At 40.0% G+C, this 8275-nt stretch overlaps 1 non-coding gene across 1 annotated transcript; it reads right to left on the reverse strand.

Moving 5' to 3' along the window:
- Positions 1-2498: 2498 nt before the first annotated feature.
- Positions 2499-2570, reverse strand: TRNAS-AGA (transfer RNA serine (anticodon AGA)). Its single transcript has one exon. It is a non-coding gene; the product is annotated as a tRNA-Ser (tRNA).
- Positions 2571-8275: the final 5705 nt, after the last annotated feature.

The following is an 8275-nucleotide window of genomic DNA, read 5'->3' on the forward strand; positions in this document are numbered from 1 at the left end:
TAATCCTGGCTCTGCCACCAACCAGCTGGATGCCGTTGGGCAGGTCCCTTGGACTCTCTGAGCCTCAGTTTCCTCATCTGTGAGATGAAGGTGTTGAATTAAAATATCCATTCGTGCCACAAACAAACATTGAACAAAATAGAAATGCCCTCTCCAGCTACCTAGCTGATCTTGTGCATGACATTAGGTGAAGTACCAAATCTATCATGAATTCAGTTTTTGCAACTGTATGGTGGAAGTACCTATTTCACCTCTTTGTTGTGAGGATTAAGGGACGACCAGGTAAATTACCTATAACAGTAACTACCATATATGGCCAGGTCTCAAAAATAGCTCATTGCTTTTATTATTGTAACTGTCATCATCATCATCATTGCTGTTTCTTCTCTCCTCTCAATCTTGACTCATGCTGTTTCCTCTGCCTGACTTGGGGTTCCTCTCATCTCTTAATCTAGATCCTACCTGGCTTTCAAGACCCAGTTCAAATACTCTTCCACCAAGCCCTCTCTGATGGTCTCCAACTTCTTCCCTCAAGCCCTCACCCATGGAACTCTGATATGACAACTTTATTTGAACATCATGTGTCCACATATTCTCTCTCCATCTAGGCTCCTTGAGAGCAGCGTTTCCATCTGACTCATCTTTGAATCCAAGTGCCTAGCACAGAACCCAGTATCTTGTAGGGAAGTAGTAAATATTTATTGAACGAGTGAGGTATAAGATTGCTTAAATAGCAGGTCTACATTGGTTGTATGAACAGTTGTGTTGATTTTACATAAATACAGCCAAGAGATTTTTTGCCTGACTGTTGTTAATAAAACAACTGAAGATGTAGACCAAAAAAATCTACATTAGTGATGCTAAATGTCAGTTCATAGGTCTATTTAATCTAAATTATCTTTGGAGATCTTTAAATATCTAAGACCTGGTGCCCACCTCCTAAACATTCTGACTCAGGAGATCTTGGTGTGAGTGGAGGAAAGTCCTAAATCTTTCTTTTCAAAAGGTATCACAATGATTATGACATGGAACCAAAATGGAAATGCTCAAATGTCTATTATGTCTTAACCACTTTCCCAAGTTTTCTCCCCCAATGCCTGTTTAATTTAAATACACGACCATATAGCCTGAAAGTTTTTTTTGCTCTTTTTATGTTCATCACGATCAATATTTTCTGTCCACATTGAGGGTCGTCAATGAATGAGACATTCATTAAGAGTGAGCATATTGGAAAGATGCAATGTTCTAAATGGCAAGAGATGCAAATTCTAGAATACACCAAGCCAAATAGGTATGAATTTGAATAACCTACTTGGCCTCTCTGGGTTTTAATTTCTCCACTTTTAAAAGCTGAGCATTTATTATAATGGCAGCATGAAGCTAGCTTGGAGATCTTGGGGTCAGCTTGGCTATTCAGCATTAATGAATGATGCCTGACTTTGCTAGATACAACTCTGTCATAAATGAAAACATTTTAAGGGTATCATGGAAGCAGACTGGGAAAACATTGGTTTTGGCAATGACTTTAGAAGGGCAGGAGATTTGCTTCACTGTCTGGAAGTAGAATCAACAGCTTTGTGTATAAACTGTGCTCTGAGCCACAGAATTCCAAAAGCCCACTCTGGGACCCCTTTATGGGGTTGGAGAACTGCTAATGGTAATTCACGTCCAACCATCTCTATCAGCTACAGCCCTTTTGGTTGCAAGTGACAAGAGACACAACTCAAATTATTTTAGGCTAAAAGAACTTGCAGCTGAGCTTTGGGAATAGCCGGACTTAAAAACTCCCATGTTGGAAAAGCTCCCCATCCCTTGTCTCTGCTGCTCTCTGGATATTACCCATGTGTGCTCAGCCAGCTGCCTCCAGACAGCAGGCATCATGACTGATACTTCTACGTTCATCTTTGCTCACCAAAGACAGACTGTCTGTTTCCTTGTTCCAACTTGGAAATTCTTGGGGAAGGACCTGGTCTGGCTTGGATCATGGGTCCACATCCTGAACCAATCATCCAAGACCGTGGAAAACAGGCACTCTGAGTGTCAACTCCGATGAATGTTACAAAGTTTAGGTAAGAGGGGAAGCAATTTCCCCCCTAAAGGGGGTGCTACTCCCAGAAAAAGAATGGGTGCTGGGAAGGCCAAACAATCAGTGTCCACTGCACTGCCCCACAGACGCTTAGGTGGATGTGTGAGACGAGCATTGTCAGCTAGCCAGCTCTGCGGAATCGAACATCATGAAACACATCTCTGTCCTCTCGCCAACTAGCTGTGTGACCTTGGGCCACATTCATCATTCGTCTCTCTGCAGTGGGATTACTTATACGGGTGACTATCTTCTCTACTTGACCAGGGTTGTTTCGAGATCAGACCACAGGTATTATCGTACTAACATCTGCAGGACCCAGTACAAAGTCTGGTCTGGAATAATTACCTAACGTTATGTTGTGGGATTTTTTTTTAATTTAAAAAAAATTTTATTATTTATTTATTTATTTTAATGGAGGCACTGGGGATTAAACCCAGGACCTGTGCAATCTAAGCACACGCTCTACCACTGAGCTATACCCACCACCACGCCATGGGTTTTTTGTTTTAACCATATACAAGCTAAGTTTTGATGCAGCTTACTGAGATATTTACAACAATTAATATATTTTTAATAAAGAAAATAAGGTGAAGGGAATGTAAACAAATGGGAAGAAAAGATAAATCTAAATGCCATAAAATCCTGTTACAAGGCAATGATGACACATTTGCCTTGAAGCTTCCTAGCAGTCGGAATAAAGATGGAAGATAGAGACATTCTATAATTAGGGCTGCCAGATATTGCAAAAAAAAAATCATAATAATAGGATGCCAAGTTAAATTTGAGTTTCTGTTTTTTAAAAAATGGATCACTTTAGTATAAGTTGTTCCATCTGATATTTGGGACATACTTGTGCAAAAAATTTATTGTTCATCAAAAAGTCAACTTTCTCTGGGTTTCCTGTGTCGTACCTGGCAATACGAACTATAATAATGCTTTCCACGCCCAAAGGAACAAACCAGTTGCTCAGGTGAAATAGGGTTTTCTCCAGCACCAGATTTCCCCTAGTAAAGTTCCTAATAGAGGAGATTAATGAGGTGCTTAATGCTGCTTAATTAGCTGAGCTCCCCCAAACTCTCCTTGTCTTGGTTTTCCCCTCTGTACAATGCAGGAATTTGACTCCAGGATCTGTAAGTTTCCTCCTGGCACCAACACCTTATGATTGTTCCAGGCTGTGATTTTCCATGCCTGGGCTGTGCTTTTTGACTAGAACAGCCCTGTTGGAGCCAAAGGCTACTGACCAGAGAACTTTGATTTTGTTGAATTCTTTACTTTACCCAGGAAGCTGACTAAACCCGTGCTCTGATTCCCCAAAAGCTTTCATTGCAACGCCAGCTGGTGGCTCCAGCACCCACCCCTGAAGAGACCAGAATCAACTTCCCTTTCTGTTTCATTGTACGCGTGCATTTCACTATGGAACCCGTGTGCCCAGCAGTGGCTGCTGCTCTCCTGAGGAAAGGTTAACTGAAGGCTGGAGTATGTGTACTTCTAAGGAAGCCCAGAGGACTCAGGGAAACAAAGCAACTTATCCCAGGTGGCGAGGCCAGTAGTCACTGAGCAACGACTCACATCCAAATTCGACAGCCTTTCCACCATATAATGCTGTCTTATAAAAAAAGTTAACAGCAGAGGAGAGGGTGTGGAGAAAAGGGAACCCTCCTACATTGTTGGTGGGAATGTAGTTTGATGCAGCCACTATGGAAGCCAGTATGGAGATTCCTTAAAAAAAACAAACTAAAACTAGAGCTACCATATGGTCCAGCAATGCCCCACTCCTGGGCATATATTCAGAGAAAACTTTAATTCTAAAAGATGCATGCACCTCAATGTACAATAGCCAAGACATGAAGACAATCTAAATGTCCTTCAATAGATGACTCGATAAAGAAGATGTGGAGTGTATATATATATATATATATATATACACACATACACAAAATGGAATACTACTCAGTCATAAAAAGAATGAAATAATACAATTTGCAGCAACATGGATGGACCTAGAGATTATGGTACTAGGTGAAGTAAGTTGGACAGAGAAAGATAAATATCATATGATATCACTTGTATGTGGAATCTTTAAAAAATGATACAAACAAACTTATTTACAAAACAGAAAGAGACACACGGACATAGGAAGCAAACTTATAGTTAACAAAGAGGAAAAGGGGTGAGGGAGGGATAAATTAGGAGTTTGGGATTAGTAGATAAAAACTACTAAATATAAAATACATGAACAGCAAGGTCTTAATGTATAGCACAGGGAACTACATTCAGTATCTTCCAATAACCTATAATGAAAAAGAATATGAAAAGGATTGTGCATATATGTATAACTGAATCCCTGTGCTGTACACCAGAAACTAACACAACAGTGTAAATCAAACATACTTCAATTAAAAAAAAAGTTAATAGCAGAGCCTGTAAGAAGGCTGCTCAGTTTTCCACAGTGAGACCTAAAAAAATTTTTTTTAACTGTGATTAGAACTTATTGCTCTAGGAAAGCTCGCCAAGTTTAGATTCATTTCTTTACCCACAATCTTATTGGGATTATTTTGAAAGCTGAATGATTGAGAAAAGAGTGTCTGGAAAATCCTCTCTCCTCTCTGGAATCAAACGTTTTCTGGGATCACAGTCCACACTGGTGATTTCAGTGGCAAAATGGCAGACTTGCAAGCTCAGACCTCCAGGCTGTTCCTCCAACCTCTGCACTTGGCTTCTGTCTGACCCGAGATGTCCTAACTCAGCAGTCACACAACCGTTTGCATTTCCCCGAAGACACCACACTCTCCCACACTCCAGGACTTTGAGCCCTTCCCTATGACTTTGAAGATCTAGCTCAAAAGTCACCACTTCTGGGAAGTCTTTCCTAATTCCTTTGATCAGAGCAGGCATTGCCAATCAGCTCGGAGTGCCTACAGCTTTTATTTACTACACTAGATTACGATTCTTGGTTCATACATCTCTCCTCCAGGAAATCATAAACTCCTTCAACAAAGGTTTGTTTTCTGTCTATGTATCCTAGCATTTAACGTAGCACCTCGCGTGGAGTTGGAGCTCAGTAATTCTTTGCTGAAAGGAGGGAAGAGGAAAAGAAGGAAAGGGTGGTATCTTTCTTGATACTAACTACTCTATATAGATTAAACAACAAGTTTCTACTACATAGCACAGGAAACTTAATTTAATATCTTGTAGTCACCTATAATGAAAATGAATATATGTATGTATATGTATGACTGAAACATGATGCCGTACACCAGAAATTGACACAACATTGTAAACTGACTGCACTTCAATTCAAAAAATAGAGGGGAAAAAAAAGAGAAAAAAAGAAGATGAATGAAGGGAGATGGGGAGGAAGAAAGAATGTTCTTTGCTGTCTCCAGAAGGAAGAGAGCCCAATGACGTTTTCTTTCATTATTATTCTCTTGGTAACTTCTTTTAAGAGTTTCATTTGTTTGTAGGCTTTATACATAATCAATCTTCATCAGTTCCAATTGTTCTTAAGGACTGAAGCATTAGGATTATGACTTCTAATTGTCTGAACTGTGCCGCGATGTCTGACTCAGGGCTGGAGACTCTTTGGGAGGAAGCATATTGTTGTCTGTATCAGCGTCTTCTTTGGTTTGTCTTGATTGTTTGCAATTCCAGGCACAGGCTCAGTGAGTTCCACATAATATAAAGACAAATGCAGTTAAGGCGATTTGGCAGTGTCACTCACTCCCACATCAGGTCAAGCCACCGAGTCCTGCCAATGCTCCCTCCTACATTTTTTTTTTCATACTGTTTCATCTTCTCCAAACCCGAGCCATGCACTGGCCCAGGCTCTCCAATCCTCCCGTCTGAACTGCTGCCGCAGCTGCTTTGCAGTCAATCACTCCCCATGATTCCCCTCCTCTGACTCGTCCTCTGCCTAGCCACCAGAATGAGCTTTCCGAAACTCAGTCTTAAATTGCTTCATTGTCTTCACTGCTCTTCATCACTGACAAAATAAATTTCCAAAGCTTAATTGGAAAAGGAAACCACTGTGTATCATATGACGTCCCATAATTTGTTCTCAACGCTGCCCATTCTGATCATCTTCAAACCCCAAACAATTACCATCTGTATTAGTTTCCTGAAGCCTCTGTACCAAAGTACCGCAGCCTGGATGACTAAATGACAGAAATTCATTGTCTTATGAATTCCAGAGGCTAGAAGTTGGAGATCAAGGTATTGATTCCTTCCGAGAGCCACGAGGGACAAATTCGTTCCAGGTCTCTCTTTGGCTTGTAGGTGGTCGCCTTCTCCCTGTGTCTTTTCTTTTAATTTCTTTTATTTTCTATTTATTTATTTTTTTAATGGAGGTACTGGGAATTGAACCCAGGACCTTGTACATGCTAAGCACGCTCTCTACCGCTGAGATCTACCCACGCTCCCTCCCCTCTGTCTTTACACTGTCATCCCTCTCTACGTGTCTGTTTCCTGTTCTTAAAAGAACACCACTCAATATGGACTAGGGTCCACTCTAATGACCTCAATTTACCTTGACCAACTCTGTAAAGACCCTATTTCCAAATAAGATCACATTCTGAGGTATTCGGGATTAGGACCTCAACATAGGAATTTGGGGGATGCAGTTCAACCCATGACATCACCTTCCAGTCCCTTTCATACTCCCATGTGTTTGTACATGCTGGCCCATTTGCTTGGAATATTTTTTTTTACCACCAACTCCTCAATTTCTACAGGTAGAGCTGATAAACTAAATTTTGTATTTCTCCTCCTTCTTGTTCACCATTTCCTTATATTCCTCATAGTCTCTCTTTCAATAAGTGAATGATAGTTGTTTCCATGTCTGTCTCCTCATGTGTCTCTTCCCTCCTCTCTCGAGGGCAGAGGTGATCTAATTTGTTGTTTTGTTCCCAGGGCCTAACACAGTTCCTGGCACATAGTAGGATAATTAAATGTTTGAGAAAAACTGAATTAGAAATTGTGAGCCAACAATGAGGTATCACCTCACACCAGTCAGAGTGGCCATGATTCAGAAGTCCACAAATAATAAATGCCAGAGAGGCTGTGGAGAAAAGGGAACCCTCCTACACTGCTGGTGGGAATGCAGTTTGGTGCCGCCATTATGGAAAACAGTATGAGGATTTCTTTAAAAATGAAAAATAGACTTATCATAGGACCCAGCAATCCCATTCCTGGGCATATATCCAGAGAAAACTCTAATTCAAAAAGATATATGCACCCCAATGTTCACAGCAGCACTATTTACAATAGCCAAGACATGGAAACAACCTAAATGTCCATCAATAGATGACTGGATAAAGAAGTTGTGCTATGTATATACAGTGGAATATTACTCAGCCACAAAAAAGAATAAAATAATGCCATTTGCAGCAACATAGATGGGCCTAGAACTCATCATTCTATGTGAAGTAAGCCAGAAAGAGAAAGAAAAATACCATGTCACTTATATGTGAAATCTAAAACAATGATACAAATGAACTTATTTACAAAGCAGAAACAAACTTACAGACATAAAAAACAAACTTATGGTTACCAGCAGCGAGGGAAAGAGAAAGTTGGAGGGATAAATTGTGAGTTCAGGATTTGCAGATACTAACCATTATACATAAATTAGATAAACAACAGGTTTCTTCTGTATAGCACAGGAAACTATATTCAATACCTTGTAATAGCCTATAATAAAAAAGAATATGAAAAGGAATATATATATATATGAACCATTATGCTGTACACAAGAAATGAACACAACATTGTAAACTGACTATACTTCAATTAAAAAATAAAAAATAATAAATAAATAAATATGAAGGCAATAAGAAAAAAAAGAAAGATAAAAACTGGTGAGCCAGAGGAAGTGACACATAAGCTGAGTCCCACAGGAAGTCTAAAAATTATCCCAGTGAAGAAAATGAGGAAGAGCTTTCCAGGCCTGTCCAGGGAAGTGAAGCAATAGGGTGCATCTGTGAAACTATTAGTATACAAAGTAGTGGGTAAGAAATTACAGGACATATGGCTAGAAATGGAGGCAGAGGCAGTTCAGGAAGGGCTTGAGTTAAAAATTTCTGTACCTTATACTCACTCACTCATTTCACACACACACACACACACACACACACGTGTATGTTACGTACTGACTTCCTAGTGTAACATGTTTTAAATCACTGAAAAGGTTTA

The sequence above is a fragment of the Camelus dromedarius genome, chromosome 10, assembly GCF_036321535.1.
Source record: "Camelus dromedarius isolate mCamDro1 chromosome 10, mCamDro1.pat, whole genome shotgun sequence".
NCBI lineage: Eukaryota > Metazoa > Chordata > Mammalia > Artiodactyla > Camelidae > Camelus > Camelus dromedarius.